This window comes from Thalassophryne amazonica, chromosome 13 (genome assembly GCF_902500255.1).
Source record: "Thalassophryne amazonica chromosome 13, fThaAma1.1, whole genome shotgun sequence".
Lineage (NCBI taxonomy): Eukaryota > Metazoa > Chordata > Actinopteri > Batrachoidiformes > Batrachoididae > Thalassophryne > Thalassophryne amazonica.
This window is the reverse complement of record NC_047115.1, coordinates 14,243,184-14,260,402: the sequence shown is the minus strand read 5'-3', so window position 1 is coordinate 14,260,402 and position 17,219 is coordinate 14,243,184. Positions and strand designations below refer to the sequence as shown.

Here is a 17,219-nt window from a genome sequence, read left to right as displayed (position 1 = left end):
CGGCGGGGGCGGTGTTTTCTTCTTCCTGGGGGGCATAACAGGAAATGATTGAGAAGCACTGTCTTAGCTGTAAAGGGCTTTTTGGGGAGAAATGAGTTGGATGTGTGGTTACAGAATGAGAGAACACCTCATTGTTCTAAGTGACTAACAATTCCACCTTTTCATTGAAATCAAAAGAAAAAATCAGAGATCATAAACCTAAGCTCCTTGTTGTATGCATGTGCCTGTTCTGCCATCATGTGGTCAGATTCTGCAGTTACATGCTGCTGGCCGTGTGGATTCCAATATGTGGTTGAAACAATCACAAGTGCTGACAAGTGCGTCATGTTGGCACACAGGCATGTGTGTGTGATAGTAATGCTTACGTTTCAACAAGGAATTGCCAGATGACACCCTGAAGGAGCAAAAACTTAAGGCATCCTTGTAAATATGTCTTGTTGGAGCTTGCAGTGAAAGCTCCAACTTGCTTAGCTACCAGCTATTTGAGCCAGGGTTTATATACCCATTTATTTATTTGTTTATTCGTCATTACTGTATTTCACTGCTCCATGATCAGTTATGCAATGTCACAACTACTTTTCCATTTTTTCTTTTTTTTGTGTTGTTTTAATCTCATGCTTACTGAAAGCTAGCGTGAGTAGATGGCCGTTACTATTACTCTATTAGGAACGAACGTTTGGCCTGAAGTATTAATATAAAGTTTATTAATATTAATATAAACAGAGATTCACAGCAAATAATAACAAAAACTGATGGTTGGATATGGGGAGACATGAACAGTTTGGAGACAAAAAAAAGAATCTGTTTCTCCCCAGGGGTAGGGGTCAAGCTGTAAAAGAGGATGGAAAGGGAGAACATTGGCCCATTACACATGGGCCTTAAGCACAATTCTTTTGCTCAACCAGATGATGTAAATTAAGTTCATTTTATTCATATAGTGCCAAATCACATTGCTGCCTTAAGGCGCTTCACTAGAGTAAGGTCTAATCTAGAGTCCCTTTATTTAGAGAGTAGCGACATAAAGAGTCGGGGGGAGAAAAAAAAAAGGTCACATGACTTGTGGTGCCATCTTTGGGCCAAAATAGCATTTGCTGTTAATCTGTCTCCATGTAAATCCAGCTATTTTATTTATTTATTCACTGAAAATGATGGGTTGTTGTGCATTTGGATGCACAAATAGACACAACAAGGGCTTCAAGATGTACAGATTCCCTGCAGATACGAACAGAAGAAAAATTTGGGAGAATAAAATCAGCCATGTGCTTTGCAAGGTATGTAAATTTATTGTCAGTCCCATGTACAATAAAACTCACCTAAACCGTCATTGTATAAATCGGATTATTCGCAGTCACCTGACAAAAAAAAGTCGTAGCGTTTTTTTTCAAACCATGCCAAGGCTCGGACCCGCAGCCTGATGTGCACCTGTTAAATCAGACACCGCAAAAGGCTGTGATTTGACACTTTTCTGCTGTCACTCCTTTGTCTCCCATCATATTTAATAGTTTTTGCAGTGTGCATGCTGATTGCATTTCGGGATCACATACATTTGGCAGAAATGTCCGCAACTTGACAACACTGAGTCGGAAAAAGAGGAAATTGTAAAGCTTACCTTTTGAATTGGAACTCTGTGGACTCCAGTATCAAGTTCACATGTGAGGATGCCATAAACAGCCATTTAGCCTTCTTGGACTGTGATGTTACGATTGGAGAGAACAGGCATCTCCAGACAGGGGTTTACAGAAAACCCACTCACACTGACCAATATCTGCTCTTTGGCTCAAACCACCCCCTTGAACACAAGCTTGGGGTGATCAGGACTCTTCAACACAGAGCTCTACAGGTGCCCACAACTACAGAGGGAAGGGCTAAAGAACAACAACATGTCTGGAAAGCCCTCACAGTATGTGGGTACCCATGATGGCTCCTGGATAAAGTGCAGAAGTCCCAAAGAACAAAAAGAGACCAGACAGACAGGAGACGGAGCCAAGAAGAAGAGTGTCTCTCCCTTATATAGCAGGAGTAGGGGAAAAACTACAGAGGATCTTCAGACAGTAAAAAATCCCAGTTTACTTTAAACCTGTTAACACCTTGAGACAGAAATTAGTTCACCCTAAGATCAGGATCCCTAGTTACAAACAGAGCAATGTAGTGTATTCTATCAGATGTCAGGAAAACTGTAACGAACATTACATAGGTGAGACGAAACAGCCGTTGCACAAAAGGCCTTACCAGCACCGCAGAGAGGGCGCCGGCGGACCTCAGTCTGCAGTTCATCTCCACCTTAAAGACACTAACCACACATTTGATGACAAGGAAGTTAAAATTTTAGCCAAAGAAAAGAAATGGTTTGAGAGAGGAGTCAAGGAAGCTTTGTATGCGAAACATTTGAAACCCACCTTAACCGGGGAGGCGGTCTGAGACACGTTTTGTCCCCTGTTTACAAGGGGTACTCAGGTCAAAGCAGTTTCAATCATTTGTTCATGGTAATGAGTCATTCACGTCATCAGGAGAGGCGTCAGTCCCATCGTTAGGAGGGACAGCTGCCCTGTCATTAGGAGGATGCTAACTAGAGTACAGTAGATGCTAATTAGAGCAATTGTTAGTCACTAGCCAATAGCAGTCTGCTTCTCAGTAGGAGGGGTCTTGCTAGTTTTAAAAAACTCCAGCTTTTGCTGGCTTCTGTTTGTTCTTCTCTACAAGAGTCAAGACAGAAGTCAGACTAGCAGAGCAAGAAATTTAGCTGAGGAAGCTTCTGCGATTAGAAGCGAAACGTCCTCGCGTCAAGCAACCCAGTCCAGTCGAAGATTCAAGCTTCTCTACTTTTGAATTGGAAGTGATGATTGTCGAAAGATAATCTTATAGAGGGTCAAATAACCCATAATAAAGCATAATCCAGTGACTGAGAACAGCGTGTACCAGTTCATGCCAATATCCAGCAACTTCGCACAGCCATTGAAGAGGAGTGGACCAACATTCCACAGGCCACAATTGACAACCTGATCAACTCTATGCAAAGGAGATGTGTTGCACTGCATGAGGCAAATGGTGGTCACACCAGATACTGACTGGTATCCCCCCCGATAAAACAAAACTGCACCTTTCAGAGTGGCCTGGGCAGTCTAAGGCACACCTGTGCACTAATCATGGTGTCTAATCAGCATCTTGATATGGCACACCTGTGAGGTGGGATGGATTATCTCAGCAAAGGAGAAGTGCTCACTATCACAGGTTTAGACTGGTTTGTGAACAATATTTGAGGGAAATGGTGATATTGTGTATGTGGAAAAAGTTTTAGATCTTTGAGTTCATCTCATACAAAATGGGAGCAAAACCAAAAGTGTTGCGTTTATATTTTTGTTGAGTGTATAAATATGCCTTCTGATCCCCTCTGCAAATCATTTATGGAAATTGTGGATGCATTAGGATTTCGGCAGTGCATTCGGGATTTGATGCACATTAGTGGAAATACCCTGGATTTGGTTCTCACACGTGGTATTGCTGTCACGAATATTGACATCATGCCTCTTACATCAGTGGTGTCTGATCACTCACTTAAGTTTACAGTTTCGCTGCCGTGTTTAGTGGAACAACAACCTTATGTATCATTACGGCGATGCATCAACTCCTCAACTAAGACTGAACTTAAAGCTAGACTGCCTGATGTCTGAGCTTCGCATTTGACAAATAGTCAGTAGACAGACTTGTGGATAGTTTAAACTCAGTGCTCAAAACTACACTCGACATGATTGCACCACCTGTGTTAAAACCGCGCTCCCCCAAATCACAGTCACCTTGGTTCAGTGATTATCTGCGTGACCTCAAGCATAAAGCAAGAGGTCTAGAACGGAAATGGCGTCGTTCAAAATTAGAAGTATTTCACCTTACGTGGCGTGATGCTATCTTAGACTATAAGCATGCATTACTGGCTACAAAGTGGACTTACTACTCTGATTTGATCAACAAAAACAAGCATAACTTAGAGTTCTTGTTCGACACGGTGGCAACACTTTTGCATGGACAACCACCTGTAGTTCGCTCTCCTTTTACAGCACAAGATTTCCTGGATTACTTTGGGAAGAAAATAGAAGACATCAGGTTACACATATCCCGGCATGCCTTAATCCAGCCACTACACCCTGCTATTGATGTGGGCGCCACTACTGAGGTATTACCTAGATTTACAGAATTTGACAGTATCTCACTAGGCATGCTGACAAAACTTGTAATGTCAACAAAAAGCACAACCTGTTTATTTGATCCTATACCAACAAAACTGTTTAAGGACCTATGGCCCACTCTTGGGCCGACTGTGCTGGAAATTATTAATCTTTCTTTAACTTCTGGATCTGTTCCTAAATGTTTCAAATCTGCAATGATTAAACCATTACTTAAGAAACCTAATCTTGACCCTAGTGTATTGACAAACTATCGGCTGATATCAAATCTATAATTTTTCTCTAAAATTCTGGAAAAAGTGGTGTCACGGCAGCTCGTAGACTGTTTTACTGAGAATAATCTCTTTGAGCCACTGCAGTCTGCTTTTAGAAAATATCATTCCACAGAGATGGCTCTCACTAAAGTGGTGAATGATCTTCTGCTTACAGTGGATTTGGACACCACTACAGTTCTGTTGCTGTTAGATCTCAGTGCTGCATTTGATACAGTGGATCATCGTATTCTATTTGATAGGCTGGAAAATCATTTTGGGATTACTGGGAGTGCCCTTGCATGGCTGACGTCATACTTGACCAGTCGTTCTCACTGTGTTTTGTACAGTAACACTACCTCTAACCTTAGTGACATGAAATTTTGGGTTCCACAGGGGTCTGTCTTAGGCCCCCTGCTTTTCTCCCTTTTATATAGCACCCCTTGGGCACATATTGCGGCATTTTGGGATTACCTTTCACTGCTATGCAGATCATACTCAGTTATACATGCCGATAACTGCTGGTAATCTCGTTCACATAAAATCCTTAGAAGATTGCCTTGCAGCAGTGAGAAGTTGGATGTCTAGGAACTTCCTACTAATTCTGGTAAGTTTAGGGCTAGTGGCCGGTGATCACCTTAGTATTTCTCTGTTCTTCTTGTTGTTTAATGCTGGCAAATTATACAGTATTTTTTTGTCTTTCTGATGGCTGATTCTGTTTTTCTCTCTGTTTAAGGTGCAGCTCCATCCAGAGATGGGAGTTGTATTCGTGTTGGCGATCCTCCTGTCCTGTGCGCCAATAGCATTTCTTGTATATTCGTCTGTGAATTGTTCTGTGAATTGTTCTATTATTTATGTTTGTAGCATGGCCCAAGCAGAGGGTCACCCCTTTGAGTCTGATCTGCTTGAGATTTCTTCCTCAGAGGAAGTTTTTCCTTACCACTGTTGCTCTGGGGGTTGGTAAGGTTAGACCTTACCTGTGTGAAGCGCTTTGAGGCAACTCTGTTGTGATTTGGCGCTGTATAAATGAAAATAAATAAAAAAATTAAAGTTAGAGGTACAGAAGCGTAAATTAAGTAAATCATCATAAATTGTAAATTTGATAGCTTAACTATTTTTATATTTATTTTGATAGTACCTGTACCTGGGGAGAGGCAAAGCAGGCAGCCCAAAACCGAATACACTGGAGATCTGTAGTGAAGGCCCTTTGTTCCATTTGGAACCCAGGGGATTAACTAACTGTACCTGGGTGTGTTGCTGTATGTGGTTAAATGATTTAAAAAAAAATGTTGAAAACATAAACGGTTCATTCAGTAGTTCAGCACAGTTGGCCCCCAAATGGCGCCATGTTCTCAGTTGACGCTACTTTCTCAATTAAGGGGCTCCAGTCTAACCTTACCAACCCCCCTGAGCAAATACACAGGTGACAGTGGTAAGGGAAAAACTCCCTTTGATGATAATGAGGAAGAAACCTCAAGCAGACCAGACTGAGAGGGGTGACTTACTTCTTAGGCTATTCTAACAGTTGCAAGGTTTTACAAGTTTTACAAGAATTTCATTACAAACAGAAAAAAACAGAAAAGAAAAACTGAAGAGCAACAAAAACTGATTCCTTAATTGAAATTAAAAAAAAGGAGTCCTTCATGGGAATAAATTATTTGCTATTGCCACACCATACGTGATCACACCCCATCCCTGGTGCTCCCTGCCTATAAAACTGTATAAGTAGGCATATGCAGAAAAGAATGAGGTATAAACAAGCAGTGTTTTTTGATGGAATCATGAGATGAGTGAATGTTCCCATGATCATAAATCAACAAATTGTAGAAAGCTGGTGTCCGGTAATTGTCTCAGCCCTGCAGTATTATACAGTTATCTTTCAATGAATAATGTAAACAGAAGACTAGACTGACTTGCTTATGATTTTGTGATTAGTTTTATCTATATTAAGGCAGTGTGTGTCACTTGAGTCTGTTGGTATTTGCTGAAGCTGACTGTATTTGGACTTGTGTTAGTACTCACTGAGGTTCACTGTGGATCAGTGGAGTTTCTGCTTGTTGTGGCTGATAATACAGCATCTCCTGAGTTGTCAAATTTAAGCACACCACCAGTAAATATAGATAACAGTTATCAATTTGATCAGCTGCATCAGGCCTATCCTTTTTTACATTTCCAAGTATAAAATTCTGTTTTTACTGGGGCCTGGCTGAATACTTGATGGATCCATCCATGTTGCCCAGTATCAGTGTTCCCACTGAATCAACATTTTAAATTCAAGACTTAATCAACAGTTAAAAACAGTCCATTGTTTTTTTTTTCCAGCTTGCATTAGACAAAAGTGGTAACTAAACCTTGACTGAGAGAATCAATAATCATGGAAAGCTTGAGTTTTGTGTGTGTGTGTGCGTGCGCGCGCGTGCGTACACATGAATGCCTGTTCCCGTGTGATGTGGTTTTCGTTTCGATTGTTGCAGTATATAAACATGATGTTATACATTTTTAGATTAGATTTTACTCTGACTTACACTTACCTTGGAGGTGGCTGGCAAATAAACATGATATAGAGACTGGTTAATTAGAAGATGCTCTCCAGAATAATAAAGCTAGCATGCACATCTACTTAACTAGTGTTACATACTGACATCAACCTCTAACACTAGATGACACAAGAGTGCTGTTCATGCACTTCATTGTCATGGTGTTTTTGTTGTTGTTGTTGCTTTGTTTTTTATTTATTCTGCATTGATATGAGGCAGAGGTGGCGCCTTTGTGTCAACCTATTTACATCATGTGGACCACATGTTTAACAGTGAAAAACGAGGACTTGTGAAAGTACAGTAAGGAGGCTTTCTGTCTAAAAAGGGTAAAGCTGAAGTGAACTGAGCCGGTTGCAAAGTGAGCATGCGGCCTCACCCGGCTCTGCCTCTAGGAACAATTTGAAACTAAAAGTTTGCTGTTCAGAGCAGTTTCCTTGTGGTCCGTACAACTCCTGGAGGTAAAGATGTGACCGAGTGAGTCCAGCGAACGCTGGCGTGTGAGATTAGAGAGTTCTTTGTACTTTGTTGGCAGGTTTGAGTTTCTGAGTTGGAGGCCTCTACGTCCTTTGCCATAAGTGCTGAAAACTTAAGAATACTGTTTGAGATGTTCCAAAAGCTCCAGATGGACTTAAATAAGCAAATCTTACACATACACTGACACCAAGTGCAAAGTTCCACACCGCCTCTACTGTGCACGCTGAGTGTGGAGGGAAGGGGCATCAGTCGTAAGCAACAAAAACAGACCTTCAAAGGCTCCTTCTTTTTGGTAGGAGAGTGGGAATGCTGGATGAATGCTTTTACACTGTCACTTCATATGTACATCAAGCTCAAACGAGCGGCACCAGCAGAAACTGTTCCACGTTTTCACGTTGATAGAAAGCTAAGAGGACAAGCAGGTCAGCCAGTGTTCTCTGGTCAGAGCCTGGGAGTAAGAGAAGAGCGAGCAGCAGAAGGCAAGAGAAAGACAAGTTTGTGGGTTTGCCCGAGTCTCTGCATTCCTGACTAATGACAGAGATCAAAGCCACACCGGTCTCCTGACAGCAGGAATGGAAAGACCGGAGGATGGAGGAGAGAGGGGACGAAAGCAGCCTGACACTTTCACCCACTCTGCTCCCACTAATCCCATGTGGAGGGAAGAGGGGCAAGAGGAGAGTTATGAGCAGTCAAAAAATTACCTTTCATGACACCAAAACCAAATGGTCACTGGAAAAGCTTTTTAACCAAAATTTGCTTTTGAGGGTGACCTCTTCTTTTGTACATATACACATGTGCATCTTGAACAGTCTGACCTCAGTCCAGAGGGTCAAAGGTCAAGATCATTAGACACATCTTCTGAAACCTAAAATTTGCTTTTGTGTGCAATAACCTCTTCTGTGTGTACCAAATGTTCCAAAAGGTGGTATACAACTTTTAAAGGCTGGAACCCAGAAGCTCGGTTGATTTTGGAATCGGAAGCTCAAGGGTCAGGCCCGATGGAAAAAAATTCTTCAGTTCAGTTCAATTTAATTCAATTTAATGAGCTTATAAAGCGTCAAATCACAACAAAAGCTGTCTCAAGGCACCTCACACAGAACAGTTCAACATAAAAAAAAAAAAAAAAAAAATCAAATACATACTTTAAAACAGAATTAAAAGAATATAACAGTTTTAAAAAATAAAAACTATAAAAATAGGTTTTAAGTCTTGACTTAAATGGCATCATAATGTTTGATGTAGGTGCCCCATCATAAGTATAGTTTAAAAAAAAAAACATGAGACTTTGGAAAAAAACACAATAATTTCTTTATTCCTTTCTTATAGTAAATATCTGATTTGTGGACATCATTTTGGGCATTGAGGAACACTGAGTATTTTTCACCATTTTGTGACAATTTATGCACCAAACAACTAAAGGATTAAGCTGTATAATATTATAATATTCAAGGTTTGCTGACCCTTAGCTTTTTGATTGTAGTATCAAACAACACCAAAGGTCTCTGGGTAGACTTAAGGAGCTTGGCGATTACATGGACTCATATGTGTTCCAGATTCTTTTGTGTGTGTGAAGTATCAGTGCTTCAGCAAGATTCCACAGCAGACCAAATGAGCAGACATGAGGCACGAGAAACAAGTTACCACAAGAGGGCAGTCTAACATAAAACCTGTCAAAACACAAGTAATCCTTTGGATCAGCTTCTTATGTCACCTTTGTGTTTGTGTGTTGTTGTAATAAATAAAATATAGAAAATCTATATATGTACCGATATGCACACATGTAAAGTTATTTAAACGTTTCCTCACATTCTGTGAGGAAACATTGCATGTATGCGATATATGACGTACAAGTATATGCGTGTACGTCCCTCCATGGTTCCAGGCCCTACCTTCAGGTATCTGAGCTAATGTAAAGGATGTCTGGATGAATGAATGAATGCAGAAATGAGTGCTGCTTTGAGGAGAGGTGAGGTCTCCTGACCCCTCATCAGAGGATAGAGGAGAAAGGGAAAGAATACACTATTGTGCCTGAGCGCCAGAGATGATGAAATTCAAGATCCTCGCGCTCTGGCTTCATCTTAATCTGGGGGCCCAACCTTGCGCTGGGCTAATCCCTCCCCGTCGAATTACTGGTTCTGGCTAGATTGTATTTTGTCATTGAAAATGGCAGTGTCAAACACTAGCCTTTTCTCTCCTCTATTTGTTCGCTTGCCAGGGCAAATCGCATAATCAAAAGATGGAGAGCAAAGAAGAGAAGTGGATGAAGAGAGAAAACGAGGCAAGGAGAGGTGGCAGAGGGAAATGGCTGCACAGTAGTATCTCTAAATTGCATGTTCCCTTTGCCTTTCACCCCATTTCAAAAAGGAGCACATTATCAAAAAGGTGGGCAAATTGAGAGTTAAAAGATTGCACAAGTATATATTTGAAGGCATTGTGCTGACTGTATTTTCTCTGCGTTTGCATATCGACTGCAGGAGATGGTAGACCAACTTTCCTCATCTTCAAAGCTTTGTGACAGAATTTACATAACACATACACACATAAGTGTTGTATTTAAAGTGAGACACTATCATGTCTGAATACACTGAATATACAGTGATACAGACTCCCAGGCTTCTGCTCTCCCTTTCTCTCTCTCCCCCATTACAGTCACTCTTTGCCTTTTCATTCACATCAATGTCACTCAGAAAAGTAGACATTTCCAAATCTGTTGCTGCTCTGCAAAAATCTCCACTCAACAGCCTGACAGTTTGACAGCATGTTGTATGTTGCCACATGTTAAATATCGATCTTGAAATTGGCATTCTCACTGTGACGTGTTCCGAGCTTTTACCTGCCGTTTTTTTTTTTTTTTTTTTTTTTTTTTTTTTTTTTTTTTTTTTTTTTTTTTTTTAACATTTGCACTCATGTTAGGGAAAGGATTTTTTTTTTTTAAGGTTTTTGCAAGTCGGTATTTTCTGCAATCCTGCCAAACATTCTGGCTAAAAGTTTAGCATGAACAGTTGACTTGAAAGTTCAGCTCTATACCTTGGACTTCCTCCATTTTCAGCTTGATCCGGGTCAGAGTCCAGCTTTGAAGATTTGTAATTGAGTCTTCCCTGTCAAAATCAGGAATTGAAGGTACTCAACCCTTCTTGACATACTGTATTTTCCAGAGTATAAATCACGCTGTGGTACAAGTCACACCTTTTTTTTTCTGTATGGTGGAACTCACTTTGTAACACGGTGTTTACATGGGGGCAAGTTTTAACAATAGACACAAACTCTGTAGTATGTGTGCACACCACAGCCTGTGCTGTTACTTAACAATAAATGCCTGATGTAAGCAAGATGGGCAAATAAACCTGCATTGCACAACATACTGAATGTTATTTCCTGCAGTTTGGATAAAAGAAATTGCCAGATGAACATGGATTGCTGGCCTGCAGCTACATAGAGAAGTAAACAATATGTTTATGCAGGACGTTCATCTTGTGGTATGTTACATAAGGACTATTAAATATAAAAAATATGTTGTGTGGGCCGCTGAAGAGGAGGTACTGCTGGCCCACCACCACCAGAGGGCGCCCTGTCTGGAGTGCGGGCTCCAGGCACCAGAGGGCGCTGCCGCCTCACAGGAGCAGCCGGGGTGACAGCTGTCACTTATCGCCTACGACAGCTGTCACCAATCATCTGATCAGCAGTGGTATATCAGCAGGACGACATCTCCACCTCTTTGCCGAGATATCGCTCTACCTAGAAGGTACCATACTCAGCCGACTGTGTTGTCTTTTTTGACATTAACCCTTTGTTACTTTTGTGCGTTAAATAGCAGACATTCTTCCAACGAGAGGTGGAGGTGGTTTTCCCGCCCTACGGGTTGCTGGGTGCAAACGCACCCACATTTAACTGTTTTTGTTCCTCGCCAGCAGTACCAGATCCGACACGCGGAGGCACCTGGGAGTTCGGGACTTGGCGGCTCCAGTATTCCCGGGGTTCGGTGGCGGAGGAAATCGTGTGGTTCCGGTTCTGCTTTGGACAGACGTCTCTTATCTTCGAGCCTGCCCACGTGACACATTTTGTGAATTGACTTCTTTGTCTATTGTTGTAATCCGTTGTGTGTGTTGTGCTTATTCACAACAGTAAAGTATTGTTATTTGACTTCCTCCATTGTCCGTTCATTTGCGCCCCCTGTTGTGGGTCCGTGTTCCTACACTTTCACAACAGGATATCTCGGCCAACGTCATGGACCCCGAGGGGCGTCAACCGGCTGTTGAACGGCCAATGGAAGAGCAGGGCGCACAGGCGTCTGCAGGAGGAATGATCGGTGAGTTGCAGCGAATCCTCACCGCTTTTACGGCTCGGTTGGATCTAATGACCGAGCAGAACGTCCTCCTTAACCGCAGGGTGGAGGCTCTCGCCGCGCAGCTGGAAGCGCGCCCTCAGGGCGCTGCTGCGGCTCCCCCTCCTGTCGATCCTGTGCGCAACAGTGACATTCCACAGGTCGTTCAACGACCCCTCCCACCTTCCCCTGAAGCATACATAAGCCCTCCAGAGCCGTACGGAGGTTGTGTGGAGACATGCGCGGACTTTCTTATGCAGTGTTCGCTCGTCTTCGCACAACGTCCCGTCATGTACGCAACTGATGCTAGTAAGATAGCTTATGTGATTAATCTGCTTCGCGGCGAGGCACGCGCTTGGGCTACAGCGCTCTGGGAGCAAAATTCACGGCTCCTTCTGACATATGATGGGTTTGTGAGGGAGTTCAGAACAGTGTTCGATCACCCAAATAGAGGAGAGACCGCTTCAGCCGTGCTGCTGTCGACTTCCGCATCGCGGCTGCGAGGTCCGGCTGGAATAGCACTGCCCTCCATGCCGCCTTCGTAAACGGACTGTCGTTGTTCCTGAAGGAGCACCTGGTGGCCAAGGACGAACCGCGGGATTTAGACGGGCTTATTGATCTCGTTATACGATTAGACAATCGGTTAGAAGAACGCCGTCGGGAACGAGACGAAGGGCGTGGCCGGGCACGCGCCGTCACTCTCCCTTCCGGTTCCGACCGAGTTCCGCCCTCCCCACGCTCCACGGCCTCTACGCTCCGTGTGGTTACAGCTCCCCCTGCTGATGAAGCTATGGACACGAGCAGGGCCACATTTAGGCCACCAGATAGACAGAGGAGGCTGGTCCACGGAGCGTGCTTTGTTTGTGGCTCAATAGAGCATCAAGTGAGGAACTTCCCCGAGCGGTTAAACACCAACGCCCGCCCCTAGAAACTGGGTTAGGGGTGGGCCAAAACATTCACTTGGGACATACCCATATTGCCACACGACTCCCAGTTACAATCCTTTATGAGGATTTAACCCTGAAGGCCCCAGCACTGGTGGACACGGGCTCTGAAGGGAATCTGCTAGACAGCAGATGGGCCAGGGAGGCAGGGCTCCCTCTGGTGGCGCTTACCTCGCCTGTGCAGGTGCGGGCACTAGATGGCTCCCTACTCCCTCTAATCACACATAAGACACCACCAGTAACTCTGGTGGTGTCAGGAAACCACCGGGAGGAGATCGAGTTTTTTGTGACTCCTGCCACCTCCCGTGTGATTCTCGGGTTCCCTTGGATGTTAAAACACAATCCCCGGATCGATTGGCCGTCCGGGGTAGTGGTTCAGTGGAGCGAGACCTGCCATCAGGTATGTTTAGGTTCCTCGGTTCCTCGCGGTTCCCAGGCTAAGGAGGAGGTCAGAGTCCCGCCCAATCTTGGGACGGTGCCGGTGGAGTACCATGACCTTGTGGATGTGTTCAGTAAGGATCTGGCGCTCACCCTTCCCCCCCACCGTCCGTACGATTGTGCCATTGATTTGGTTCCAGGCGTTGAGTTCCCGTCCAGCAGGCTGTACAACCTCTCACGACCTGAGCGCGAATCAATGGAGACCTACATCCGGGACTCTTTAGCCGCCGGGTTGATCCGGAATTCCACCTCCCCGATGGGTGCAGGTTTCTTTTTTGTGGGTAAAAAAGATGGCGGACTTCGTCCATGCATTGATTATAGGGGGCTGAACGAAATCACGGTTCGTAATCGATACCCGTTGCCCTTGTTGGATTCAGTGTTCACACCCCTGCATGGAGTCCAGATATTCACTAAGCAAGATCTTAGAAATGCGTATCACCTGGTTCGGATCCGGAAGGGAGACGAGTGGAAGACGGCATTTAACACCCCCTTAGGTCACTTTGAGTACCTGGTCATGCCGTTCGGCCTCACAAATGCCCCCGCGACGTTCCAAGCATTAGTTAATGATGTCTTGCGGGATTTCCTGCACCGATTCGTCTTCGTATATCTAGACGATATACTCATCTTTTCTCCGGATCCTGAGACTCATGTCCGGCATGTACGTCAGGTCCTGCAGCGGTTGTTGGAGAATCGGCTGTTTGTGAAGGGCGAGAAGTGTGTTTCACCGCACCTCTTTGTCCTTCCTGGGGTTTATCATCTCCCCCAACTCCGTCGCTCCTGATCAGGCCAAGGTTGCGGCGGTGAAAGACTGGCCCCAACCCACCAGCCGTAGGAAGCTGCAACAGTTCCTCGGCTTTGCGAATTTCTACAGGAGGTTCATTAAGGGCTGCAGTCAGGTAGTTAGCCCCCTGACAGCCCTGACCTCTCCAAAAGTTCCCTTCACCTGGTCGGATCGGTGCGATGCCACGTTCAAGGAGTTGAAACGGCGCTTCTCGTCTGCACCTGTTCTGGTGCAGCCCGATCCTAGTCGCCAGTTTGTGGTTGAAGTGGATGCCTTGGACTCAGGGATAGGAGCCGTGCTATCCCAGAGCGGAAAGGCCGATAAGGTCCTTCACCCGTGTGCCTATTTTTCCCGCAGGTTGACCCCGGCCGAACGGAACTATGACGTCGGCAATCGAGAACTCCTTGCGGTGAAAGAGGCTCTTGAAGAGTGGAGACATCTGTTGGAGGGAACGTCCGTGCCATTCACGGTTTTCACTGACCACCGGAACCTGGAGTATATCAGGACCGCCAAGCGGCTGAACCCCAGGCAAGCCCGCTGGTCACTGTTCTTCGGCCGTTTTGACTTCCGGATCACCTACCGTCCCGGGACCAAAAACCAGAGATTGGATGCCTTGTCCCGGGTGCATGAAGACGAAGTCAAAACGGAGTTGTCGGATCCACCTGAACCTATCATCCCGGAGTCCGCTATCGTGGCCACTCTCACCTGGGACGTAGAGAAAACCGTCCGGGAGGCCCTGGCACGGAGCCCGGATCCCGGAACTGGGCCGAAGAACAAACTTTACGTCCCACCAGAGGCCAAGGCTGCAGTCCTAGACTTCTGTCACGGCTCCAAGTTCTCCTGTCATCCAGGGGTGCGTAGGACCGTGGTAGTTGTCCGGCAGCGCTTCTGGTGGGCGTCCCTGGAGGCCGACGTCCGGGATTATATCCAGGCCTGCACCACCTGCACCAGGGGCAAGGCTGACCACCGCAGGGCATCGGGACTGCTCCAGCCGCTGCCTGTGCCTCATCGCCCCTGGTCCCACATCGGCCTGGATTTTGTCACGGGCCTCCCGCCGCCCCAGGGCAACACCACCATCCTCACAATAGTGGACCGATTCTCCAAGGCGGCCCACTTCGTGGCCCTCCCGAAGCTCCCAACTGCCCAGGAGACAGCGGACCTCCTGGTCCACCACGTCGTCCGGCTGCATGGGATTCCAACAGACATCGTCTCCGATCGCGGTCCCCAGTTCTCCTCGCAAGTCTGGAGGAGCTTCTGCCGGGAACTGGGGGCCACGGTGAGTCTCTCGTCCGGGTATCATCCTCAGACCAACGGGCAAGCAGAACGGGTCAATCAGGAGGTGGAACAGGCCCTGCGCTGCGTGACGGCCGCGCACCCGGCGGCCTGGAGTACCCATTTGGCCTGGATCGAGTATGCCCATAACAGCCAGGTGTCTTCAGCCACCGGCCTCTCCCCTTTTGAGGTGTGTCTGGGGTATCAGCCCCCGTTGTTTCCGGTGGTTGAGGGAGAGGTCGGTGTGCCCTCGGTCCAGGCCCACCTGCGGAAGTGCCGTCGGGTGTGGCGCGCCGCCCGTTCTGCTTTGCTAAAGGCCCGGACGAGGGCAAAAGCCCATGCAGACCGTCGGCGGACCCCAGCCCCTGCGTATCGGCCAGGGCAGGAGGTGTGGTTGTCCACAAAGGACATTCCCCTGAAAGTGGACTCCCCCAAACTACAGGACCGTTACATCGGTCCCTTCAAAATCCGTAAGGTCATCAGTCCAGCCGCAGTGAGGCTTCAGCTTCCGGCCTCACTGCGGATCCATCCTGTTTTCCATGTGTCCCGGATAAAGCCGCATCACACCTCACCCCTCTGTGCTCCGGGTCCGGTGCCGCCTCCTGCCCGGATCATCGATGGCGAGCCGGCTTGGACTGTGCGCCGGCTCTTGGATGTCCGTAGGATGGGCCGGGGCTTCCAGTATTTGGTGGACTGGGAGGGGTACGGACCCGAAGAACGCTCCTGGGTGAAGAGGAGCTTCATCCTGGACCCGGCCCTCCTGGCCGATTTCTACCGCCGCCACCCGGACAAGCCTGGTCGAGCGCCAGGAGGCGCCCGTTGAGTGGGGGGGTCCTGTTGTGTGGGCCGCTGAAGAGGAGGTACTGCTGGCCCACCACCACCAGAGGGCGCCCTGTCTGGAGTGCGGGCTCCAGGCACCAGAGGGCGCTGCCGCCTCACAGGAGCAGCCGGGGTGACAGCTGTCACTTATCGCCTATGACAGCTGTCACCAATCATCTGATCAGCAGTGGTATATCAGCAGGATGACATCTCCACCTCTTTGCCGAGATATCGCTCTACCTAGAAGGTACCGTACTCAGCCGACTGTGTTGTCTTTTTTGACATTAACCCTTTGTTACTTTTGTGCGTTAAATAGCAGACATTCTTCCAACGAGAGGTGGAGGTGGTTTTCCCGCCATACGGGTTGCTGGGTGCAAACGCACCCATATTTAACTGTTTTTGTTCCTCGCCAGCAGTACCAGATCCGACACGCGGAGGCAGTGGCCACCTGGGAGTTCGGGACTTGGCGGCTCCAGTATTCCCGGGGTTCGGTGGCGGAGGAAATCGTGTGGTTCCGGTTCTGCTTTGGACAGACGTCTCTTATCTTCGAGCCTGCCCACGTGACACATTTTGTGAATTGACTTCTTTGTCTATTGTTGTAATCCGTTGTGTTTGTTGTGCTTATTCACAACAGTAAAGTGTTGTTATTTGACTTCCTCCATTGTCCGTTCATTTGCGCCCCCTGTTGTGGGTCCGTGTTCCTACACTTTCACAACAAAATAAACAAGATGGGCAAATAAACCTGCATTGCACAACATACTGAATGTTATTTCCTGCAGTTTGGATAAAAGAAATTGCCAGATAAACATGGATTGAAAACGTCACGATATGATTACGTTTAAGACTGTGCAATTAATGTATGAAGTGAAAAATAAGCAACTGCCCCTCAGAATTCTAGAATTTTTCAATTCAGTTTCAATTTATTTTCATTTATATAGCGCCAAATCACAACAGAGTTGCCTCACGGCACTTCACACGAGTAAGGTCTAACCTTACTAACCCCCAGAGCAGCAGTGGTAAGGAAAAAAAACTCCCTCTGAGGAAGAAACTTCAAGCAGACCAGACTCAAAGGGGTGACTGTGTGCTTGGGCCATGCTACAGGCATAAATTACAGAACAATTCACAAAACGAATATATAGAAAATGCTGTTGGAGCACCGGACAGGAGAGTCGCCAGCACAAATACCACACCCATCTCTGGATTTAGC

General features: G+C 46.2%; 1 protein-coding gene across 1 annotated transcript in view; it reads left to right on the top strand.

Moving 5' to 3' along the window:
* The window catches only part of ehbp1 (EH domain binding protein 1), a 331,101-nt gene that overhangs the window by 93,816 nt on the left and 220,066 nt on the right, over positions 1-17,219 (top strand).